Here is a 26601-nt window from a genome sequence, read left to right as displayed (position 1 = left end):
AAAGTGCCAGAGGAACTCACCGGTTCCAGCAGCCTCTGTGGAAGGAATGGATAGGTGATGTTTTAGGTTGGGACCCTTCTTCAGACTTCCACAGATGCTGCCTAAGCCACTGAATTACTCCGGCACTTTGCATTTCACTCAAGGCCTGCAGCTCCTCGTGTGTCCAGGCAAATATTTGCGGAGGATGTAACTGCAGAACGTTGGGGAGAGAACAAGCGGAGCGACTGTAGTTGATGAGTTCTTGCAAAGAGCCAGTGATGGGACAAAGGGACAACGAGTCTCCTGGTAAAATGCTTCTAACCGCGTCCTTCAAAATGTTTGTTGAATCTTCCTGTAATCCAAATGGGATCTGATAATTGCAATAGTTTTTAATTCAATTTACACTGTATACCTCACCATACGTGAACTTGACAATAAACTTGACTAATGATATGATATGCCATTTATTGTCACTATACATGTACAGTGAAACTGAAAGCTGCTCGTACTCGGTGCATACATACAATTTAGCACAAAAAACAAGAGAGCTAGCTGTGTATTGCTTGGGGCTGGGAAAGGTTTCACCACAGTTTCACTTCACATTTGTCCTTGGTCCCCAACATAAATGGGAAAAACTAGCAGTAGAAACAAGGAATTGCAGAAGCTGGTTTACATAAAAGGACACAAAGTGCTGGAGTAACTCAGCAGGTCAAGGAGCATCTCTGGAGTACATGGAAAGACGACGTTTCGGGTTGGAAACCTTCTTTAGACTGAGTGTAAAGAAGTGTCCCAAACCGAAATGTCACCTATCCATGTTGCCTGACCCACTGAGTTAATGCTGTAAACAATGTCCGTCTGTCTGTCTGTCCTGTCTGTCTGTCTGTCTGTCTGTCTGTCTGTCTGTCTATCTATCTATAAACAAGATGAGACTTTTAGTAATCTATCTATCTATCTATCTATCTATCTATCTATCTATCTATCTATCTATCTATCTATCTATCTATCTATCTATCTATCTATCTATCTGTCTGTCTGTCTGTCTATCTATCTGTCTGTCTGTCTGTCTGTCTGTCTATCTATCTATCTATCTATCTGTCTGTCTTTCTGTCTATCTCTCTATCTCTTTAAAGCTCTCATCTTGTTTGTTTGTTTGTTTGTACATAATTTGTTCCCAAAACTCCGCAAAAATGGTATACGATAGCGCAACAATTTTAGGCCCAGCTTATTCTGCAATGTGCATTAGCAAACTTTCGTTCAGATTGATGTTGTATTTTACAAGTTATTGACAATTAAAACTTAAATTAACTTTGTACAGTGCCCCCACTTGCCAGCCGCGCATGTGCAGTTGGGGGAGGCCCGTCAGCCATGTCACAATTGAAAATTGCGAGCGCAGTTAGGGCCTTTGCCGATGTTAAGATCGCCATTTTTTTTTGTTTTCGCTGTTCTAGCCTAGCCTCACAACAGGGACCCAACGGGTAAATTTTGTTATATTTTACAAACAGCTCCACGCGTTCTCTATTCACTTTATTAACTTTAACTTAATTTCTGCCATCAACGGCACAACTTTGAACGCGGCAGTCGTGCCTGCCCTGTGTGGGCCCGTCAGCCGCGCATGCAGTTTGGTGGAATATTGCATTGGGAGAACGGGACCCAACGCAATATTCATTTCACACATGCTGCTTGACAGGATTTGTTCTTCCAGCATTTCTATTTCCGTAAATGTTTTCAAAGGCAGTTTTCTGGGGCAGCACTCAGCCCAGAGCTGGGAACCTAACCATAAAACAGCAGCAAAATAATGTAGCCCTTCCCGAACACCTCACAAAGCCCAAACGTGTGCTGATTTATACCTGACTCGTTGAATGGGGGGGGGAGTTGATAAGAATGTTTGAGTGATTCGATTGCATCGGAGTGGTGTAAAAAGGATTGCTCTGAGGGCCAGTACAGACTCAATGGATCAAATGACTTCTTTATGTGTTCAAAGAGAATACGAGAAATAAGCACCTGTGGCCTCTGGCACGCCTGGATTGCACAGTGATGGTTTCAATAGAGAAATGGCTATGAGTGGAGTGTGCACCAACTCCGCAGTGTGCTATTAAAGGTGTAGATTAATTTCAAACTCACGCCTAAGTTCAGGACATAATCAAACTGGCTGGTAATCACCTCAGGACATTGTAGATGAAGGACGGGATGCAATAAGTGCGAGCTCCCATCACATGGTTTAATTTATTTGAGTAACATATGAACTTTTTTGTACATATTCTTATTTGTCACCTCTCTCTTTAAATATATCAGAGTTGATTTCAATGCCGTCACAAAAGCTGACAGCGCTGGTCGAGACTGATGGATTTGGACTACCGCTGTCATCCTTTTTCCTATGATTACCACAAAGTAATATAGAATGAATGCGGAGCTTCAATCAAACAATCTACAGTACATAAGCGGAGAAGCCCGGTAACTCAGAAAGGAAGTCAGAAAGGGAACAATTCCTGCAATTCCTGCAAATAAAGGACAAGGGGTCACAGCTTAAGGATAAGGGGGAAATCCTTTAAAACCGAGATGAGAAGAACTTTTTTCACACAGAGAGTGGTGAATCTCTGGAACTCTCTGCCACAGAGGGTGGTTGAGGCCAGTTCATTGGCTATATTTAAGAGGGAGTTAGATGTGGCCCTTGTGGCTAAAGGGATCAGGGGGTATGGAGAGAAGGCAGGTACGGGATACTCAGTTGGATGATCAGCCATGATCATATTGAATGGCGGTGCAGGCTCGAAGGGCCGAATGGCCTACTCCTGCACCTAATTTCTATGTTTCTATGTTTCTAATAAGAAACATCAATGCGACCAACATGATATATTCAGAATTTGAATGTCCCTAAGATGAGACAATGCAAACTACAATTTAGTAAAGCATTCCAAGGCACTATAAAGGAATATTAGTGGCTAACATTTGACGCCAAACAGACTGATTTCCAGTTCACAATCCATTTCTGCTCAGGATCAGCACCACAAAGGATTGAGATCCTTCTCATCCTATTGACACCCAGCCAACAGAAGCCACAGGGAGTCCACCATGCTACACTTGTGAAGAGGCTCCAGGTTTCTCGACCAAGAAGAACCAGGATTGGATTGCTGAGAATGACTGGGAGACTGAGTAATGAATAAACCACGCAAGTAAGGCATTCCAACATCCCAAGCTCCTCACTCGAAGCAAAAGAGACAGTCTGACCCACTGAGAGCCAAGGGTGGAGGGGACAGTCCACAGTTCCCCATTATCAAGGCCAGAGAGACGGTATTTGGTTGCTGGAAAGAGACAATTTGAGGACCTCAAGTGCAATGCTGTCCTTAATCTGACCATTCATGACTCCAACTCACAGCAGCCTATTTGGTTCAGTCTTGCTGCCATGTCTGGTCCTCAAAAAGACCATGTTACAATTAAAAATACAAATGAGAGCAAACGGTATCGCTGCTGAAATTGTACAAGCTGACAACGCAGAATTTCAGTCACGATTCCCCAATCACATAGTCCACATCTGGAAAGAGGAAGAGGATGACATCTCCAAAAACCAGTGGACCTCATAGATGCTATCACTGGAGAAGTGACCAGTCCGACTGTGGTAACCAGAGAGAGGGTCGGTCACAGGAAAGTCATTGCTAGAGTCCACCTTGACCACTTATAGAGTTGCTGCCCTTACTATAGTGTAGACTCCGCCCATCTAGGGTCACAATGGACATGATTTTCACCATGCAATAACTCTGAGGACAATGCAGTACCAGCACCAATGACTCCAAGTGACATGCTGACCTTCACAAAAACATTTAACCATCAACTGAGATGGACAGTTGAGTATTCTTCAATTTTTCAGATAAATTCACTTCCATCTTATACCTGCTCCAGGATAGCACGCCAGCTTTGATATTACCCAATTAGTCTACAAGGATGTGCTCAAATCCTTGAAAAATGGCAACATTTCCACTGACTTGTGGAGATCCCTGACCGATGACTTCCCAATGAGAAAAATAGTTTTCCCAATGGTATTGAGAAACCCTTGAACAAAGAGGCCTACATAAGTGGTAGAAATAGTCACAAACTAACAACCCAGTGAGCCACCTCTGGAACAGTCCACAGTTCCAACATTGGCCTCATCTATCACCTTGGAACTCATAATATGGAGTAGAAGCAAATCACCCTCAATCCCAAATAGCTGTCGAAGAAGATAAAATCTGTAGTACTGGTGTCACCCAGTACAAACCCCAAGTATTTAGGTATCTTCTGCAAATATCCACTGCTTAATTGTTTTCTCCTCACAATACTGCACCCAGTCGAAGTTAATGACCATCTTTACACCTCTGCTCCAGCATGATATTTATATTGCACCCGGACCCAACACAAGCACATACACCTTTTGAAATTTGACCTAAACCAAATCTGATGTCAGCAGATCTATATCAGTGAGACCAAGCGGAGGTTGGGCGATCGTTTCGCCGAGCACCTCCGCTCGGTCCGCAATAACCAACCTGACCTCCCGGTGGCTCAACACTTCAACTCCCCCTCCCACTCCGTATCCGACCTCTTTGTCCTGGGTCTCCTCCATGGCCAGAGCGAGCAGCACCGGAAATTGGAGGAACAGCACCTCATATTCCGCTTGGGGAGTCTGCATCCTGGGGACATGAACATTGAATTCTCCCAATTTTGTTAGTCCTTGCTGTCTCCTCCCCTTCTTCAGCCCTCCTGCTGTCTCCTTCCATCCCCCAGCCTTCGGGCTCCTCCTCCTTTTTCCTTTCTTCTCCCAGCCCCCCCACCCCCGATCAGTCTGAAGAAGGGTTTCGGCCCGAAACGTTGCATTTTTCCTTCGCTCCACAGATGCTGCTGCACCCGCTGAGTTTCTCCAGCTTTTTTGTGTACCTTCTAATCAAGATAAGTTGCACCGGCTGGTCTTGGGCCAGATGGCCCAATTCCTCCTCTTCCCCACAGTCCTCCATATATCTTCATACCATCTGAAAATAACATTTGAAACTACTGACATAATAAACACCTCTGTTAGATAGCAAGGAAACCATTTGGTGCACTATGCCTGTCCTGACTCTTCGAAAGATTCTCCAACTGGTCCCATTCAGATGTGTTTCAGTCATTGCAATTTTCAAGCGCTTATCTCCTTTCAATATCATTTAACTGAATCTGCTTCCACTGTAGTTTAAGGCAATGCATGGAGTGACCCCAAAATATTGGAAAAGCTCAGCAGGTCAGACAACATCTATGGAGAAATAGTTAACATTTCAGGCTGACTAGTTTTTTGTTGTTTTATTAAATCCGCCAGACTGGCAAACAACTGTTTTTTTTCTGTTTCCATGCCAGAATTCCATATTTTGCTACTTAAGTACATTATCCTGATGACCCTCAATTGCATTCACCAATTATTTTTACATCTGTGTCTCCTGCTAACTGGACTACCCAGCAGCTAAACCTACTTCTCATTATTCACTCTGTCAAAACCTTTGTTCCCTTAGGTTTTCCTGCATGGACAACAACTCGGATTGTTAATCTCTACAAAAAAAATGTAGTAACATGCCAACAAATTTAGGTTACAGAGTTCTCAAGATGGCAGTGAGCAACTATGCTCCCAACAGATAACAAAAATCAAAAGATTCCATGATCCTACAAGATTGCTTTGTGCAATCCCAATTCCTGAATGCATGCTTCATAAAAGATTTCGCACAGCAGTTACACTCAAAGATGTAAAGCAAGACTTCCCTTCCAAAAGAAGGCTTTTAAAACAAAGCTGAGTTCAGGTCACAAAGATTACATCCCCAATATTAACATATCAAGAGAGGAATCATTCTTACATCTCAGCTACTTCTCACTAACACCAATCTATCTATATTACTAAAAGTCTGATCTTGACCGCTTTGGCCCACTGTGCTGCGATTTCCGAGAGAACGCCGCCACCAATGGCCACTTCGCTCAGAGCCCTCTTCCGCCTTACGGGACCAGAGGGTTTTTCCCATCTATGAAAAATCAAGAGATATATTCATGTTTTTTAAAAATTCCCCATTCTCTCTGCTGCCCCCGCTGGTGGCAGGGGGAGGGACTATAAAACCCAGAAGTGTAGTGCCTCAGTCAGTCTCTGCCAGACCCAGGAAGCGAGAGGGTCACGGCTCTCTGAGCTGCGAATAACACTGAATGAACGTCTACTCCACGGTGAGTCCCCCCCGATGCGGCTGTAAAGTGGCTGCAGGCTGTAAAGTGGCTGCAGCCCAATTGTTTGCCTCGCCTTTTTAACAAGTTTGTGTTCACAAAATGAATTTTGGTTGTCAGGTGGCTGCAGCCCGTGTGATGCTGGGACCCAACGGGTCCCACTTAGTCTAGTAGTTCATAAAATAAACCAGGTTATAATCTGGGGATCAGGCACAAATCTATAACTTTCTGGCTAATGCATCATTAGAATTGTGATTTATATTTGTGGCTTCGAAGGATATAAAACAATCATCAATTCTAGGGAGCAGCTTTAGTATCTACATTATTAATTCAAACTTGCAACGCAACATTTTTTCTCTCAACGGCTGAAAGGACAATATTGAAAAAACACTTAATCTTTGATAACAAATGGTTTGAAATGAATGTTATTAAAACAAGCTCTTTACTTTCGAAATCAAGTCACATCCACTACAATGGCAGCTTTAATACAATAAAACATCCTAAGTATTAGTGAACAAATACAATGCTAAGCAAAAAAAATATCATTACTGGACGCAAACAAAAGCTTAGTTAAGATAATAAGACAATGGAGTCTTTAAGGAAAGACTGAGAGAGGGAGATTGAGAGAGACAAAGTGATAGATTAAAACAAACGAGAGAGAGAGAGAGAGAGAGAGAGAGAGAGAGGGAGAGAGAGAGAGAGAGAGAGAGAGAGAGAGAGAGAGAGAGAGAGAGAGGGGAGAGGGAGAGGGAGAGAGAGGGAGAGAGGAGAGAGAGAGAGAGAGAGAGGAGAGGGAGAGAGAGAGGAGAGGAGAGGGAGAGAGAGAGAGAGAGGAGAGAGAGAGAGAGAGAGAGAGAGAGAGAGAGAGAGAGAGAGAGAGAGAGAGAGAGGAATCAGTGCTTTAGTTTGGTCCTTTTATCTGTTTCTGTTCTCCGCAGATGGATTCAGCGGGGAGGCTCAGCGGGTCCTGTGGAATGGGCTGGATGGGCTGACGGTAGTTTGTAAGAGCCTTCTGGGGTATCCTGGGGGGTGATTACATGAAGGTCCTGGATGAGAGCCTGGCGACCGGGGACATGCCCCTCTCGTGGCGTAGGGCAGTCGTTGTCTTGCTGCCCAAGGGCAAACTCTGCCTGATGAAGAACTGGCCCCCGGTCTCTCTCCTCTGTACAGAGTATAACGTTTTTGCACGGGCGATGGCAAATCACCTGGGCTCCGTGCTGTCCCAACTGATTCACCCTGACAAGTCCTATACAGTCCTTGGCCGGTCCATTCAGGATAACATCCACCTGGTTAAAGACCTGATTCATCTATTTCAGGGATCTGGTCAGTCAGCTGCTTTTCTGTCTCTTGATCAGGAGAAGGCTTTTGACAGGGTAGAGCATGACTACCTATTCGGGACGTTGCAAGCGTTCGGGTTTGAACCACATTTTGTGACTCGGGTACGGCTTTTGTACGCTGCAGCGGAGTGTCTCGTGAAGGTTAATGGTGCGTTGTTGGCTCTCATTCACTTTGGGAGGGGGGTTCGCCAGGGGTGTCCCATGTCTGGTCAGTTGTCCTCGGCCTGTGTGCCTAATACATAATAGATACTTCCTTGCCTTCGTCTTCCATCCAGACACGCCATGGCGGTCCGTGTTACCACCTGAAGGTGGGGGCGGTCCTGTGGTGAAGAGTGTTGCCCAGAGCTGTGACGTGTAATAAACTTTTGAGTCGGTTGACGGGCTCGCCGGCCGCCTGTAATTTCTGCGGCGAGGAAGAGACCGTGTACCACGTGTATATGGAGTGTGTGAGGTTGCTGCCCCTGTACCAATATCTGAAGGGGCTGCTCCTCAAGATTTGGCTGCATTTTAGTCCCACGATCCTGGTGTTTGGGCATAAGGCAGGGAGTGGGGAGGGCCGATCGCGGGGGGTGGAATATCCCTGTCAGTTTGCTCCTGGGTCTGGTCAAGATGACCATTCGTGGGTCCAGGCAGCGGGTGGTCGATGGTCACAACAGAGTCGGCTGCCTCTGACTCTTCCGGATCTATGTCCGTGCTCGCGTGTCCCTGGAGAGGGAACACGCGGTGTCCACGGGGACGCTGGAGGCCTTCAGTCAACGCTGGTTGCAGCGAGGGGTCGAGAGCATTGATTGCACCATTGTATAATAATGACTGCTTGATGTATTGTAACCATTGAACGTTTATGTACGTTTGATACGCTGTAATATGCAATTGCTGAATAAAGTCCTTGGAAAGGACAAAAAGAGAGAGGGGGAGAGAGAGGGAGAGAAATTGAGAAAGATAAAGAGAGTGACTGTGGGAGAGGACAAGTGGAAGTGAGACAGAATAAAAAATAGGTCACTGTGATTTCCACAGATCTCGATCGAGACAGGTAGAAATAAAAATGGAATCAAAGGAAATTGGAGATGTACAGGCAAATGGGAGGAACACTGATTTTGCAGGGTTCTATGGGACAGAAAAGATAAAAGGAAAGCAAGCAACGCTAATGTTGATCTTATTAAAGTGAACACCTCATCCAACAGGGTTGTTCTATTTCTATCAGCCTTTTCCCAGCATTTACTTTTTTCATATGATATAGTGAAGATCATAATAGATCAAATTATGAGAGGCGTAAATAGGGATGACATTCAGAACATTTAGCTAAGATGGAAATATCAAATACTAAAGGGCATAGCTATAAGGGGAGAGTGGCAAGGTATAAAGGAGTGCGGAGAAAGTTATTTGCATAGAGTGTTGTGAGTGCCCGGAACATGTTGACGGGGTGGTGGTTGAGGCGTATACAATAGTGGCACATAAAATACTTTTAGATAGGTATATTGATATGCAGGGAATGGAGGGAATAGGCACATGCTAAGAGATGGTGGAGTTTGGTTTGATTTAGAGATACAGCATGGAAAGAGGCCCTTCAGCCCACCGAGTTCACACAGACCAGCGAATCCCCATGCGCTAGTTCTATTGTACACACTAGGGACAATTTACAGAAGCAATTAACCTACAAATGTGCACGTCTCTGGAATGCGGGAGGAAAGCAGAGCACCCGGAGAAAACCCACGCAGTCACAGGGAGGATGTAAAGACTCTATACAGACAGCACCTGTAGTCAAGATCGAACATGGATCTCTGTCGTTGTAAGGCAGCAACTCTACCGCTGCACCACTGTGCCGTCCTTTTGATGGTCTTGACATCACAGACATTGTGGCCGAAGGGCCTGTTCTTGTGCTGTACTGTTTTATGTTCTATGTGCCGTGGTTGTTAGCAACTTGGAATCAGTTGACTCCAAGGACTTTAGAATAAGTCAAGGAGAGCACATTCAGTGCAGTACAGAGTGGGTTGCTGCACTATTCGAAGTGATGTTATTTGTATCCATTGTTAAACCTACGTTAAACTTCACTTTCTCAGGTGGCCGCAAGATCCATTACATCATTTTGATGAAACACAGGAGAGTTTGTCACCAGGGTCCCGAATAATATATGCCTCTCTTTCAAAGGTTAACTGGAGGTTACCGGTTGATCACCATATAGCTATTGGTGAGATTTTGTGCTATCAAATTGTTTGCCTTGTTTCCTGCAGTTCAATAGTGACTACATGTCAAGAGATCCACAATGGCAACATCGGTGCTTGTATTCTACAAAAGGAGGATCTTCCAGGAAGTTTCAGAAATAGCAAAGGAACAGCACTCTGGGGCAACTCCCCCAGAAGAAAAAAAACGGGAAAGCAGACTATTATCTAAATGGTGGCCGATTGGGAAAGGGGGAGATGCAGCGAGACCTGGGTGTCACGGTACACCAGTCATTGAAGGTAAGCATGCAGGTGCAGCAGGCAGTAAAGAAAGCGAATGGTATGTTAGCTTTCATTGCAAAAGGATTTAAGTATAGGAGCAGGGAGGTTCTACTGCAGTTGTACAGGGTCTTGGTGAGACCACACCTGGAGTATTGCGTACAGTTTTGGTCTCCAAATCTGAGGAAGGACATTATTGCCGTAGAGGGAGTGCAGAGACGGTTCACCAGACAGATTCCTGGGATGTCAGGACTGTCTTATGAAGAAAGACTGGATAGACTTGGTTTATACTCTCTCGAATTTAGGAGATTGAGAGGGGATCTTATAGAAACTTACAAAATTCTTAAGGGGTTGGACAGGCTAGATGCAGGAAGATTGTTCTCGATGTTGGGGAAGTCCAGGACAAGGGGTCACAGCTTAAGGATAAGGGGGAAATCCTTAAAAACCGAGATGAGAAAACTTTTTTCACACAGAGAGTGGTGAATCTCTGGAACTCTCTGCCACAGAGGGTAGTTGAGGCCAGTTCATTGGCTATATTTAAGAGGGAGTTAGATGTGGCCCTTGTGGCTAAGGGGATCAGGGGGTATGGAGAGAAGGCAGGTACGGGATACTGAGTTGGATGATCAGCCATGATCATATTGAATGGCGGTGCAGGCTCGAAGGGCCGAATGGCCTACTCCTGCACCTAATTTCTATGTTTCTAAGAAGCGCAAAGGCAAGATGACACAAACGGCCTTCTCCTGCACAATAATTCAATAAAGAACTCTAAAATTGCTGTTTGTTAAACGAGCTATATGAATTCAAATCTACCTTTCTTACCTTAAGCGAATGCTTTTGCAGAACACTGATTAGGGGAGAATCTAACATACATGCCTATTGGTTCGAACCTTTGCTGGTGTAAATGCCAATCTCTAATTTGTTTGTCCGAAGTGGTCCGATGTTTTTGTCTTGTTCAGGTTGAATTGAGAAAGGGGATCAAGTGAACAAACATCTGGTATTGACAAAGATATGAAAACATATGAAACAGGGGCAGGAAGAGAAGATGACCCTCCAATATCTTCCATAAGGTCTGCCATTCAATAAGATATTTGCTGATCTGATCTTGGACTCAGCTTCACGACACGACTTTGGAATGCTTTATGGGCCTGTCCCACTTAGACGATTTTTCAGGCGACTGAAACGATGATGTCAGAGTAGAACACACACACCCATCGCTTCCTTCACCAGCCCGTTATGCAGGTGGGGGACAGGGCAAGTGGGGGGAGCGCTGTCTGAGTGAAATTCACACGGTGCAAAGCCCTGGTGAAAGACATTGTTGCCATAGAGGGATCACCAGACTGATTCCTGGGATGTCAGGACTTTCATATGAAGAAAGACTGGATAGACTCGACTTATACTCGCTAGAATTTAGGAGATTGAGGGGGGATCTTATCGAAACTTATAAAATTCTTAAGGCGTTGAACAGGCTAGATGCAGGAAGATTGTTCCCGATGTTGGGGAAGTCCAGAACAAGGGGCCACAGTTTAAGGATAAGGGGGAAATCTTTTAGGACCGAGATGAGAAAAACATTTTTTACTCAGAGAGTGGTGAATCTGTGGAATTCTCTGCCACAGAAGGGAGTTGAGGCCAGTTCATTGGCTATATTTAAGAGGGAGTTAGATGTGGCCCTTGTGGCTAAAGGTATCAGGGGGTATGGAGAGAAGGCAGGTACAGGATACTGAGTTGGATGAACAGCCATGATCATATTGAATGGTGGTGCAGGCTCGAAGGGCCGAATGGCCTACTCCTGCACCTAATTTCTATGTGATACAGCCACACACCGCGATGAACAGGAAGGTTGGCGCTGTAATTAAGACGGTGGAAGCATAGTGTATGGGAAGGGTTACATAAGTCCATTCAAAGAGGGGATGAGAGGGGAGTAAGAAGCAGTGGAGACAACTTTTAAGAAGCCAGAGATACATGGCAGTGAAGCTCGGCGGACATTAACATTACCGGTCGGTTATCCTTGGTTCTGAAAACTACTGCTTACGTTTTTTTCTTCCCCAATGAGTCATCACCGGTTACAACATACGAGAACCTACGACAACCTTCGATCTCCTGGCAACACATTACCACTGCATCTACGGCACGAGAATTCTTGTTGCTTCCCATGGCGGCTTCATTCTGGTTGCCGCTAATTTTTCAACATGTTGAAAAATTTGTGGCGACCATAATGAGGCCGCGACGTTCCCAGAATGCGGGAACTCCTCACGACCATGAAGGCAACTCCCCGGCAACCACCCGCGAATATGTGGCGGCCGCATAGTCTCCTGCAGTCGCCTAAAAAGTCACCCAAGTGGGACAGGCCCATTAATGCGTTAAAACTGCTTTAAATATGCCTGCAACTTTTGATTTAATGTTACTTAACTTCAAAATGCAATTTTCCCCAATCTTAGATGCCTCTTGAGTTTGAAAATCTGGTTCAGACTTGAAGTTATTCAATGATTCGGCTTCTCAGGGGAAGGCTATTCCATAGAATCGTAGCTTTCAGGAAATAGATTCTCCTCATCTTTGTCCCAAATGGGTAGCCCACCAAGGAAAACCAAACTTCTCAGCATCTTTGTGAAACCTCTCTGAAGTATTTGTACATTCCACAAGATCATCTTTCATGTCATGCATTCGACATAAGGTGAGATCTGCCATGTTGCAACATTCATAGTTAAGTCCTACTTAATAACTGAAATGTCTGAAGAAGGGACTCGACCGGAATCATCACCCATTCCTTCTCTCCAGAGATGCTGCCTGTCCCGCTGAGTTACTCCAGCATTTTGTGTCTACCTTCAACTGAAATATCATGTTTTCCAGCAAAAACTGTTAAAAGACGTTGGCCAAGGTCTCCTGAAGCAAGTGAGATGACTCATGTTAGATTATTCCGCACTTGTTTTGAAAATGAAACACTGCTTTCCACTGACTCATTCCACTGCTCATTGTGATTATTCACAAGCCATCACTTCTGTGATTGACTTAAGCATGAAGAGAATTGTGCATAAAGATGGAAACTTCAGCAAATGGGCACTTCATTTTTCAGTGCTATTGTTATTAACTGCATCCAAAGGGCAATATAGACATTTGTGATAGGGGCTCAAGCATGATATATCTGTTATTAAGTGGGACTTAACTATTAATGTTGCAACGTGGCAGATCCCTCCTTATGCTGAATGCACGCCATGAAAGATCATGCAAATTCTGACGAGAGGTTTCACAAAGATGCTGAGAGTTTGGTTCTTCTTGTTGGGTCACCCATTTGGAATAGAGATGAGGAGAATTTCTTTCCTGAGAGCTACGATTCTGTAGAATGGCATTCCCCAAAGCAGTAGAATCAGTGAGTACCTACAAGTTTGAACCAGATTTTCAAACTAGAAAGGGGTCTAAGATTAGGGGAAACTGCATTTTAAGTAAAGTCCAGTACATATTAAATCAAAGGTACGCAAAAAAAGCTGGAGAAACTCAGCGGGTGCAGCAGCATCTATGGAGCGAAGGAAATAGGCAACGTTTCGGCCCGCCCGAAACGTTGCCTATTTCCTTCGCTCCATAGATGCTGCTGCACCCGCTGAGTTTCTCCAGCTTTTTTGTGTACCTTCGATTCTCCAGCATCTGCAGTTCCTTCTTAAACACATATTAAATCAAGATTTGCAAGCTTATGTAAAGCAATGTTAACAAAATAAAGCAGCCCAACGTCGTGATGTGGAGCTATGGGCAAGATCAGATCAGCACCTCACCTTTGAGACCGAAGATTATGTGTTTGGGCGTTTTTGCCGGTAAGTTGATCACAAAACATAGACATGGCCAACAGTGCTTAGCTGAAAGTGTTTAATGACCTAATTAGCAGGAAGCTGATCAGTGTACTTTGAATAATGGTTTGCTTTCTTAAAGGGATGAACAGTGATAACTGGATTAATAAGTCAATACAAACATTGCTCTTCAAGTTCACCAAAGATGCAATGAAACCAAAGTCCTAAATATAAATGTTTGGGTTTCAATGCTTCATGCTAATTGAAATTGCTGACATTTGAAAAATACTGCCTGAGTTTGTGCATCTCCCACACCAATCAAAGTTACTGAGCTTTACAAAAAAGAAATCCCACCAAGATTCCAAATCAGACTAAAATGTCTCCATAATAACAATTCTGAGTGCAGCTGTTGCATTTTGACGATGCTACCTCCTTCAAGCTGCAAACTAAAACAACAAAGGGTGGTGGATCTATGGAACAAGCTGCCAGAGGAAGTAGTTGAGGAACGGTTATCCCAATATTTAAGAAGCAGTTAGACAGGTATATGGATAGGACAGACGCAAAATGTTGGTGTAACTCAGTGGGACAGGCAGAATCTCTGGAGGGTAGGAATGGGTGATGTTTCGGGTCACGACCCTTCTTCAGACAGGTTTAGAGGAATAAGATGATGGCAGATTTGACTGTTGTAGTTGGGACATGTTGGCCAGTGTGGGCAAGTTGGATCCGAAGGGCCATTTTCCACACTGTATAACTCTACGACTCTATAACAAGATCTTACCACAGGTGGCTAGGACTTATATTTCCAACACACCAGGGCTACCTCATTGCAGTTCTAACAGTCTCTCTCAGTCTTACTCAGACACACACACACATACAAAATGTTATGCAGAACGGATGTGTGAAGTGAAAATTAATTGAAGTAATAAATATCTAATAAAAAATGTTCTCTTTTATACATTCATCCTGCATAGTCGGTGCACCTATGTATTCTGCCCACAATTAGCTTCCCGTCCCTGTTCAGTTTGCTTTGAATCCCCCAGTTTCATAACCTTTTTTATACAGTGCCCTCCATTATGTTTGGGACAAAGACCCATGATTTATTTATTTTCCTCTGTACTCCACAATTTGAGATTTGTAATAGAAAACAATCACATGTGGCTAAAGTGCACATTGTCAGATTTTAATACATTTTGGTTTCACCATGTTGAAATTACAGCAGTGCTTATACATAATCCCCCCATTTCAGGGCACCATAATCTTTGGGATGCAACAATGTCATATAAATGAAAGTAGTTGTGTTTAGTATTTTGTTGCATATCCTTTGCATGAAGTCTGCGATTCATGGACATCACCAGCTGGAGGTGTCTTCTCTACTCTGGTGATGCTCTGCCAGGCCTGTATTGCAGCCATCTTTAGCTTATGCTCCTTTGGGGGCTAGTCCTCTTCAGTTTTCTCTTCAGCATATAAAAGGCATGCTCAATTAGGTTCAGATCGGGTGATTGACTTGGCCACTCAGGAATTGACTAATTTTTAGCTTTGAAAAACTCTTTTGTTGCTTTAGCAGTATGTTTGTGATCATTATCTTGCTGTAGAATGAACTGCCGGCCAATGAGTTTTGAGGCATTTGTTTGATAGCATTTGTCTACACATTTCAGAATTAGTTATGCTGCTCCCATCAGCAGTTGTATCATCAATGAATATACGTTCAGCAGCCATACACGCCCAGGCCACAACATCCCTACCACCGTGTTTCACTGATGAGGTGGTAAGCTTTGGATCTTGGGCAGTTCCTTCTCTCCTCCATACTTTGCTCTTGCCATCACTCTGATATGTTAATCTTCCTCTCATCTGTCCACAAGACCCTTTTCCAGAAATGTGGTTGTTCTTTTAAGTACTTCTTGGCAAACTGTAACCTGGCCATCGTATTTTTCCAGCTCGAGCTAGATAGGGCTCTTAAAAATAGCGGAGTCAGGGGATATATGGGAAGAAGGCAGAAACGGGGTACTGATTGGGGATGATCAGCCATGATCACATTGAATGGCGGTACTGGCGCAAAGGGCCGAATGGCCTACTCCTGCACCTATTGTCTATTGACCAGTGGTTTGCATCTTGCAGTGTAGCCTCTGTATTTCTGGTCATGAAGTCTTCTGCGGACAGTGGTCATTGACAAATCCCCACTTGACTCCTGAAGAGTCTTTCTGATCTGTCAGACAGGTGTTTAGGGATTTTTCTTTATTATAGAGAGAATTCTTCTGTCATCAGCTGTGGAGTCTTCCTTGGCCTGCCAGTCCCTTTGCGATTAGTAAGCTCACCAGTGCTCTCTTTCATCTTAATGATGTTCCAAACAGTTGATTTTTGGTAAGCCTAAGGTTTGGCTGATGTCCCTAACAGTTTTATTCTTGTTTCTCAGTCTCATAATGGCTTCCTTGACTTTCATTGGCTCAACTTTGGTCCTCATGTTGATAAACAGTTATAAAATTTTCCAAAGGTGATGGAAAGACAAGGTGCTGAGATCTCTCTTATACCTGCATTAAGGAGGCATTAAACACATCTGAGCAATTACAAACACCTGTGTCCCAAACATTATGGTGCCCTGAAAATGGGGGGGGGGGGGGTATGTATAAACACAGCTGTAATTCCTATACGGTGAAACCAAAATGTATGAAAATTCCATTTAATAAAATCTGACAATGTGCACTTTAACCACATGTGATATTTTTCTATTACAAATCTGAAATTGCGAAGTACAGAGGCAAATAAATAAATGATAGGTCCTTGTCCCAAACATTATGGAGGGCACTATCTTTAATCTCAACAGCCAGCACATTCACTTTCCCTACATTCCTGCATTTCAGTGCCATTTAATAAGTGTTTGGAGGTTTTCTGAGAAATGGGAAGATTGCATTTGGTTCAGAGGTTCCTATTCAATAGGATTTCATTGGCTGCAAAGCTCATTGAGACTTCAAGGTTATGAAATATGTTATTGCAATATTTTCTTTTTCATTGAAAGGCCATGACTTCTTTTCAATTTGTTCTCTCATGGAAGATATTTTTTTTTTTATTATTTGGATGAATTTTTACTTCTAATTCAAATTTTAATCAAAGCAATATAATTCACTGCCTATGATTAAAATCATTCGACTCCTCACATTAGTTTAGGCAGCAAGGGATGGCAATTATTCTGCTACGCCACTTTTTCAGAATATGTTTCGTATATTATTATATCAGAAACAGAGGCCATTTGGACCATTAATGCAATCCCATTGAGCTACTTACTTCTTTATAACCTCGTCACTCTCACATCTCTATCAGCTCCATCCTGATTCTGCTACTACTCACTTACACAATAATTTTGGGTCAATTAATCCATGAATCCAAATGACTCTGGGTTGTGAGAGGAAACTGGAGTCCCTTGGGAAACCCATTGGGTCAAAGAAAGAAAGTGCAAACTCCACACATACAGTGCCGGACGGAGGTAAGGATCGCACCTGGGGTGCTGGAGCTGTGAGGCAGAAGCTTTCCCTGCTGGGCCACAGTTACACTTTGGTTTCTTTAATGCTGTAGGTTGGTCGCGTCCCTCAAGGAAGCAAAGAAAAAAACATAAAGGAAAATTCTCGCTTTGTTCCTCTGCCTTCTTCAGTGGTACCTGACTTGCCTCTGATCGGCCTTCCTGGTTCAAGGGGCAACTAGAGATGGACAATAAATTCAAGCGCTGATACAGACATCCTGAGTACAGGTAAATAAAAAATAACCAAACAGTAATAGAAACATAGAAACATAGAAATTAGGTGCAGGAGTAGGCCATTCGGCCCTTCGAGCCTGCACCGCCATTCAATATGATCATGGCTGATCATCCAACTCGGTATCCCATACCTGCCTTCTCTCCATACCCCCTGATCCCCTTAGCCACAAGGGCCACATCTAACTCCCTCTTAAATATAGCCAATGAACTGGCCTCAACTACCCTCTGTGGCAGAGAGTTCCAGAGATTCACCACTCTCTCTGTGAAAAAAGTTCTTCTCATCTCGCTTTTAAAGGATTTCCCCCTTATCCTTAAGCTGTGACCCCTTGTCCTGGACTTCCCTAACATCGGGAACAATCTTCCTGCATCTAGCCTGTCCAACCCCTTAAGAATTTTGTAAGTTTCTATAAGATCCCCTCTCAATCTCCTAAATTCTAGAGAGTATAAACCAAGTCTATCCAGTCTTTCTTCATATCCATATCCATAATGCATAAGTGATGCTCAAAAATGAAATCCTCTAATCTACTGCATTGTTGGATCATGTTGATAGTTGATCTATATACCGTAACAAGACACCCACATGCAGATATTAGTGTGTAGCCCATGTACCCATCTGTTAAGGTGAATACTGCACACAGGAGCACAATTTTGCACATGGTAACCACTTTGCAAAACAGAATTTTTGGAAACTTGGTATGGAAACAGTCCAGAGGTAGCATCAGAAATTGAGACTGTTATACGGAGCGGCAGAGGAGGAAACCGCCATATCGTCAGGCCAGGTCGACCCCTGCAACTACAACCCACCAGCGCCGTCACCAGGACAACCGATCTTTATGGCCAAGTTAAGACTATAACATTTTTAACAACTCTGTATCTAGGTACATGTGATAATAAAGTACCATTGTACCATGGTACACTTTCAGGGAAACATAGAATAATAGGTCATGGCAGATCAAGTAAAAACAGTACCCCGTTCCAGCACGCATGCGCGACATGAGCGTTCACGCAGTGCAACAGCAACGAACGGGAGTACAGGTGCTCCCGCTAGGTAAGTAACTTACTCTGAGGTCGTGATTTCCAAATCCTTGTTCTGTTTTGTGCACTCCCAGAATGAACAAGGCAGAACAGGGAAAGAAGGTTGCTCCCCGTTCGACTCCAACGGAACAGGAGCGTTCCATCAGTGGGGGGTGATCGGCGGCACCTGGACCGCACCACCCCGACAGACGAAGAATCAGAAACAGAAGAAAGGAACACACCAATAACTATGGAGGTAGGTGGGTCTGGTTCCTACCAGCACATAAAAAGTGGGGGAACTGTACTAACATGGGGGGAGATTACACCTGTTCATGGAAGCATGGAGGACTATCACAAATGATAGTTATATACTTAACAGTATTCGTGGATACAAAATAAAATTTATTCAAGAAAATATGCCACCAGTTCAGCATGCACCCCAAAGGGTTTTTACCCTCTCAGTAAAAGAAAAACTAGAGGGTCAAGCAGAACTGGTGAGGTTACTTACAAAGGGTATCAATGAGAAATCTAAACATGAACCTTTGGAATTTGTCTCAAATATATTTACCAAAAACAAAAAAGATGGTGGATGTCACATCATCACTGACTTAACTACATTAAATACTTTCGTTAAGTATATACATTTCAAAATGGAAACATTTGTAACTGCCAAACAACCGATTTCCAAAGGATACTTTATGGCAAGCATCGATTTAAAAGATGCTTACTATTCAGTACCTATTCAAAAGGATCATCGTAGATACCTAAAATTTACCTGGATGGGGCCACTATGGCAGCTCAAAGCATTGCCTAATTGCTTAATATCAGCCCCAAGACTATTTACCAAGATATTAAAACCAGCCTTGGCAATATTAAGAAAACAAAAACATATTGTCATGGCATATCTTGATGATATTTTAATAGTAGGCAAAACCATGGAATTAGCTAAATCAGCTGTGTTAGCTACCAAGCAATTGTTTGAAACCTTGGGATTTGTCTTACATCCCGATAAATCTAAGTTGACGCCATCCACGACTATGGACTATCTGGGATTCACAATTAACTCAGTCGCCAAAAGAGAAATCAGCAGAATTGGCACAGACGTGTAACAATTTAATGGTTAGCAATCGACCAACCATCCGACAAGTGGCAAGAGTAATTGGCAAAATAGTAGCAGCATTTCCAGCTACACAATTTGGACCTTTGCACTATCAAAACTTACAAAGAGCAAAGGTGCAAGCGTTAAAACGACATGCAGGTCATTTTGACTGAACCATGAAATTACCCATTGAAGCAATATCAGTGTTACAATGGTGGATAGAGAACATTTGGCATAGTTCCAGTCCTATCATCATCAATAACCCAACGTCCAAGTCTTATATACAGTAAATCCTCACTATAATGGACCATGATGTGGAGGGGGGGATGGTGCCCATTACTGCCGTTTGTCCGCTGTAAGGGAATATCATTTTATGTAGTAGAAACAAATAACTGAACTGCATTGCTGATCAATACACATAAGGACATAAAAGTGCTGGAGTAACTCGGCAGGTCAGGCAACATCTCTGGAGAACATGGATAGATGATGTTCAAATCAGAACCCTTCTTCAGATTGATTCAGTCTGCTGAATTACTCCAGCTGTTTGTGTCGTTTCGCCTTAAAACTAGGCGCTGATGTTGCTGGTCACAGCAGCGAGCCCTTCACCAGCTGTTGTATGGACAGTTTGATACGGCTGTTGTTGTGGCTCACGTTGTAGCCCCCGCCGACAGCGCTTTCTTCAACAGTCACCACAGACACGACACGGTCGGTCACCGTGGGGCTCCCCCCCCTCCCCCTCTCACCTGCTGCTTCCTTCTGCCAGCCGTCACTTTGTCCACACTACCTCCACCGTCGCCTCCACCTGCTTCTCCCTTCACTCTGCCTCTCCCTTCCCTAATGCCGCTACCTCCTCCTTGTTTCCTGCAGTCGTCGACATCTTCCAAGGTAAAGTATGTCGGTGACTGTGGGGGAGAAAGCGGTGGTGGGGGGGTTGTTATCAATGATCTGGAGTGAGGGCATAAGAAATAAGAGATGCAAGATGGCTGATCAAGTGTAGCATTTCCTGCGGTTGCTAGGGAAAGTGCCACTAGAGGGGGTGGTTTGGGTGGGAAGGGACGAATTAACCAGGGAGTTATGGAGGGAGCGGTCTCTGCCTTGATTGTACTCTGAGATTCAGAATTCTGAAGATTCACAACCAAATCAACACCTCCATCCTAAAATGGGTGACGTCAGGTTTTGACCCTTTTCCCCCTTAATCTCTCCATTAAACTAAGTTTCAATTTTGTCATCAATTTGTTTTATACTAGTTGCTGACTACATTACAATTGAACATTAAAAAATAAACCCTAAACAACTACTTTCACATTCACTTCTCTGTAAGAGTTTATTTGACTCCTCATTAATGTTGCTCATTGGCGGTAGTTCATTAAAGTAAAGCCAATGTATTCTGAAACAGTGCATAACAATTAAATGCTTGCAACACAAATGGAGTATCTGTCAGTGTTAGCTGTCATTTCAAAGTGGAAGAACGCGCTTCAAAGAACATACATGAAAGTGGAAGAATTAGAAGTCAGCCATCAGATGCTTTGAGTCTGTTCTGCCATGCTAAAAGAGCTTGTTTATCTTTTAGTAGAAACAAGAAACTGCAGGCACTGTCAAAAAACAAATGTTAGTTGGAAATATTTTATGTGGTGGGTGGTGGGTGGGGGAGGGGAAGGGGGAAACTTTATTTCCTAGTCCCCTACCTGGTCGGAGAGGCGGCTTCCATCCGAGCTGCTTCTTCACCCCTTCCTCGCGGCCTACCATCGAAAGTGGAGCGGCCTTTCCTGTCGGGTTCGGCCGGGACTGCAGCTTCGGCGTCGACACAGCGCTGGGCCACCAACACGGAGCGGGCAATGCCTTACCGGGTCACCGTGCGGTAAGCTCCGACTCCAACATCGAGGAGCTGTGACTGCGGAGCGTCCAGCCGCAGGTGGTGCTGGATTTGGAACGCCGCGGAGTCTGGGATCCTGGGATCCGGGATCGCCAGAGTCGGAGCTTCAGCCAACGTGGCCTGAGGACTATGGGTGCCACAGTCTCCGGGGAGGAAGTGGCCGCTCCAGACATTTTCCAAGCCGCTGAGGAGTGTTTTACCCGACACCGGAGTTCCAGTTTTCCGGCAAGGATGGCCTGAAAACATCGGACTGGCTGTGGAGGCCACAAATAGGCCCCAACCTCAGGTGTTTCATAGAGGAAAAGGACTTAACTTTTTGTTGCCTTTCCCCACAGTAGAACATTTTGATTTTGTTGTGGGGGGACGTTCTTGTTGAATTCTATGATGTGTTGTGTCATTTTTCTGATTTTTAATTTTTCTATGGATGTACGGAAACTTATTTATTTTATTATTTATTTTATGTAAAGCACTTTGGTTTCAACGCGAGTTGATTTAAACATGCTATACAAATACAATTTACTTACTTACTTACTTACAAAGAAAGGATACAAAGAGCTGGAGTAACTCAACGGGTCAGGCAACACCTCTACCCATCTTTACCTCAGTGCCATATTCCTGCACTAATAAGGTCATAAGGAATAGGGGTAGACTTAGGCCATTCAGCCCAGCAAGTCTACTTCACCATTCAATCATGGCTGATCTATCTCTCCGTCCTAACCCCATTCTCCTGCCTTGTCTCCCTATAACCTCTGACACCCGTACTAAACAAGAATCTATCTCTGCCTTAAAAATATCCACTGATCGCACATGATTGTACCCTGCATGATTTGTCTGGAGAGCACGCAAACCAAATTTTAAACTATATCTCAGTGCACACCATAATAATAAATTGCCACCAATACATTCTTAAATTCTTTTAATATCCAAATATCTACCGATCTCTGTCTAGATTACAAGACGTTTATGGGCACCATTGTTCAAGGAAGGCAGCGAGTGTGGAGATTTCATTGCTGAAAGCAAAATCTAGGTTAATTAGTTAAAACAGCACACAGAACTGCCAATGAATACTAAACATGGGTAAAAAACTCAGCTGTTCATATTTTTTGCCACAAAAATTTATTTCTCTGAAAATCTGAACACAAAATAATTGACACATCTATTTTTTTTCAGTCCTAATTATGAACAGTGAGATATTTTACCAGAAACAAACACAGTTGGATTATGGAGACACAATAGGCTGCAGATGCAGGAACCTCGAGCAAAACACAAACAGCTGAAGGAACACCAGAGCATAAACAAACTGTAAAGGGCCTGTCCCACTTGGCCGTCATTTACGTGACTGTCGCTCGCATCTTCATGCGTCAGCACAGTCGTCTGGAGTGCGTGACGTCAATTGAATACCCAGTTTATGATATTTATGGTAATTTTCTAAAATGTTTCTTGAGTGGTTCTAGCAATTGGAAAACTGCAGATGTAATGCCCCTATTCAAAAAAAGAGGTGAATGAAACATAGCAAGCTGCAGACCAAATTAATCTGTAGGAAGGAACTGCAGATGCTGGTTTAAATTGTAGATAGACACAAAATGCAGGAGTAACTCAGCGGGACAGGCAGCATCTCTGGAGAGAAGGGTCTCGACCCGAAACGTCACCCATTGCTTCTCTCCAGAGTTGCTGCCGGTCCCGCCGAGTTACTTCAGCATTTTGTATCACTTATCCGGTTTGCTCTTCCATTGCTATATTGGTATGTAACCTTTCAGGAATTAGTGTGCAAGGATTTCCAGCTCGTTCTGAATACAAACATCTGCCAAACCCTCAATTTCTCATTGCTCATGTGATTTGCCTGTTGCCAAAGATTGCCATCATTCCCATTTCTGAAAATGCTAAATAATTATCCACAATGTACTCTTAAATCGCGCGCACTTATATCCATGACGGGAAAGGTGGGCTGACTGCGCATGTGCGGCACATGGTTACGCACGGGGATGTAATCATGCGTCACCACGCACTACACGTATGAGGTCATGACGTCAGCGTGCGGGCGGAGTACGTCCCCTTGCGTAAAGATACGCCAAGCTGGTGGCGCGCGAAGACTTCGTGCAGCGCGAAATCATGGAGCACCCCACGATACCGCGCGCAACTCAACATTCCTCCACGCCTCTCCATGCGCCCGTCCCGCGCTACCCACACGCTACCCGTGCGTCACAACGCGACAACCACATTTTTGGAGGTCGCGTAAATTGCGCGCAAATGACGCCCAAGTGGGACCCTTAACTCGATAACTGAGTTCCTCCACGAGTTTGATTATTGCACAGTTGGATTATTGGATTGAATTTTTCTTTTATTATAAAATGAAAGAGACTTCAATGTGAAGATAGAGAGAAAACATAAAATCTTTGATCATTGCAGTTGATGAGTACATGTAACTTTACGGTGGTTACCAACAATGAGAAATTGGAGACAATAAACCTCTATTGTCCTTGTCTAGGATAGAGAAGTATAGCATTGTCAGTATAGTACAAAATAAGAAGAGTCATAATGATTGAAAATGAGACCTAAAATATTCACAGTACTTCATTAGGTAAACAGTTAAATAATATTTTCACTTAAAATATTCAATTTGCCGTATAACAAAATTCACGTTTCTTACCAAACAAAAACATTGGAAATATTGTATGAAAATACTTTATCAAATATGCCTGAAACTGTAGCAATAATTTCTGCATGCACTATTAAATCTAAGCCACTTACAGCGCAATTAGAAACATCCCACAGGACCAAGATCAAAGAAGGAAATGCTGAGAATACCAGGCGGTCTTAGAATGTGAGGGAGGAGGGAGAGAAAGTGAGGAGGCGATTCAGTTCGAAAGAGCTGGGGGGGGGATAGTTAGAGCTGAGATTAGGAGAGAGCTGGGGATAGGAGCTAGCTGCATTAAGAGAAAGCTATGGGAGGAGAGATTGAAGATGGAGGAGAAGGAAGCAGGGGGGAGGGAGTGGAGCAAGAGTGAGCTGAGAGTGTGAGGAGAGTGGGGATTGGGGCAGGGGAGAGTAGGGGAGAGGAGGAAGGAAGTGGGGCCTGAGGTAGCATGGTGGTGAGGATGGAGCAGGTTGGGGGAGGAGGAAGTGAATTGGGGAGAGGGGAAAGTGAAAGGAGGAAAATGAGAAGGATATTTTGCTGGAGCATTGGCAATCTCGCTGTATTTTTTCTTGTAAACCAGTAATGGGCTCAATGGTGGGAAGTAGAGGGTGATGGTGGAAGGTTGTTTTTCAGACTGGAGGCCTGTGACTAGTGGCGTGGCTCAGGGATCGCTGAGCCCATTGCTGTTTGTGGTTTGATGGGAATGTACAAGGCATGATTAGTAAATTTGCAAACGAAAAGTGGGTGGTATCATATAGTGAAGATGCTTATCAAAAATTGTTGCAGGATTTTGATCAGCTGGATAAGTGGGCGGAGGTTATTGAAGTTTAATGCAGACAAGTGTGAGGGGTTGCATTTTGGGAAGTCAATCCAGGAGGCACCTTCACAGTGAATGGTAGGGCCCTGTTGTGGAGCAGAGGAATTGAGGAGAGCAGGTACGTAGTTCCCTGAGAGTAGCATCATAGGTAGACAGGGTGGTCAAGAAGGCTTTTGGTACATTGGCCGACATCAGTCAAAATATCAAGTATGGAAGTTGGGATATAATGTTATACAAGTTGTGTAAGACGTTTGTTAGGCTGCATTTGGAGTACAGTATTGTGTTCAGTTTTGGTCACTCAGTTATAGGAAGGATATCGTTGTGGGATGGAGTGCAGACACAATTCACAAGGATGTTACCAGGATTTGAGAGCCTGAGATATAGGGGGAGAGTCGGGCAATCTAGGACTTGGAGTTCCCTTTTCAGAGGGGTGATTTTATAAAGGTGTGAGGGTGATCTTATCGACCTGCCAGATACTGCAACATCATTTAAAACACATTTGTACAGGTATGTGGATAGGAAGGTTTAAAGGGATTTGGGCCAAACACGGGCAGTTGGGACTGGTGTAGATGAGACACCTTGATCGGCATTGGCAAGGGGTTTGTTTTCCATGCTAGTTCCCAATTGAAATTGCATTATAAGCAATTCAGCCGACACGCTGTAAATTGTGTTCCCTAAGCCATCAATTGCATTATATCCAATTTGCAGTATGGAAACGTGCCTTATCGCAGAACTACCTGCAATACCTTTTAGTTACACAGGCTAACTGATTGTATTACTAAAATCTCCTAGTGTTAGTCATGCAGACATAATAATGGCACAACAATTAAAACGGCTATTTCCAGTCAACGTAAATAAACAAAAGCAGGAAGCATTTAACTATTTGGTCCAGGTCTGTGTGGCTTCTCCATCTGCAACCATGGTCAAACGTATTTTGAAGGTGCATTCATCTCACGAAGAAACTAAGCACTTTACAACCTTGGACTTTACAATAAAGGAAGCAGGCCATTCTGTGCTAGGATTCTGAAAGAGCTTTTCATTTAAACTCACTTTAGTGTAATATTAAAAAAGGTCAAATATTTACCCACCACCCAGATAACCACTACTCCCTTAAAAATATCCATTCAAAACTGATACTCGATGCTTATGAACTCCAGAAGTAGTGATTTAACAAGCCGCAGATTTAATGACAGGAAATATACGCAATTTTAAAAGTAAATATGTTTCCCAGAAAGTCTCATCCAAGAAAGATTGCTGGATTCTCTGAAGTCTGTTGCCATGGTTTTCTGCTATCTGCTAGGCAACAGCTAAGTATAGGCCTCAAACTCGAAGCTTTCATCGAGAAACTTTGATAATACTTAATCTTTGTGCAATCCAGGAAAGAATGAAATAAAAGCTGAACTCTTATTCCAGCTGCAGCATAACATAATTATTTTTTTTACTCATTTACTGATTCAAGTCTTGATGTCAAAGCCAGAACTGTTGCCCCACCCCAATTCTAATGAATTGAATACAGACTTTGCATCATCAGTTTGGTCGGCATGCGTGCGTTTACTTCATGGCTCCTTCCCACCTTAGTCTCCTGGAACGTTACAGCACAGGAGGCCATCACTTGGGCCAACGTGTTTTTGTTGACCCGTTGAAAGCACTATCTACTGTAATTTCCAAATTACATAGAAAGAGGCCTTTCGATCCATTAAGTCTAGGCCAG

The 26601-nt window shown here is 43.7% G+C and overlaps 1 protein-coding gene across 1 annotated transcript in view; it reads right to left on the bottom strand.

Annotated features, from left to right (window-relative positions):
• ctdp1 (CTD (carboxy-terminal domain, RNA polymerase II, polypeptide A) phosphatase, subunit 1) overlaps window positions 1-26601 on the bottom strand; it is a 284417-nt gene that overhangs the window by 64005 nt on the left and 193811 nt on the right.

This window comes from Leucoraja erinacea, chromosome 4 (assembly GCF_028641065.1).
Source record: "Leucoraja erinacea ecotype New England chromosome 4, Leri_hhj_1, whole genome shotgun sequence".
In the NCBI taxonomy this organism is placed as follows: Eukaryota; Metazoa; Chordata; class Chondrichthyes; order Rajiformes; family Rajidae; genus Leucoraja; species Leucoraja erinaceus.
This window is presented reverse-complemented; position numbering and strand designations above follow the sequence as displayed.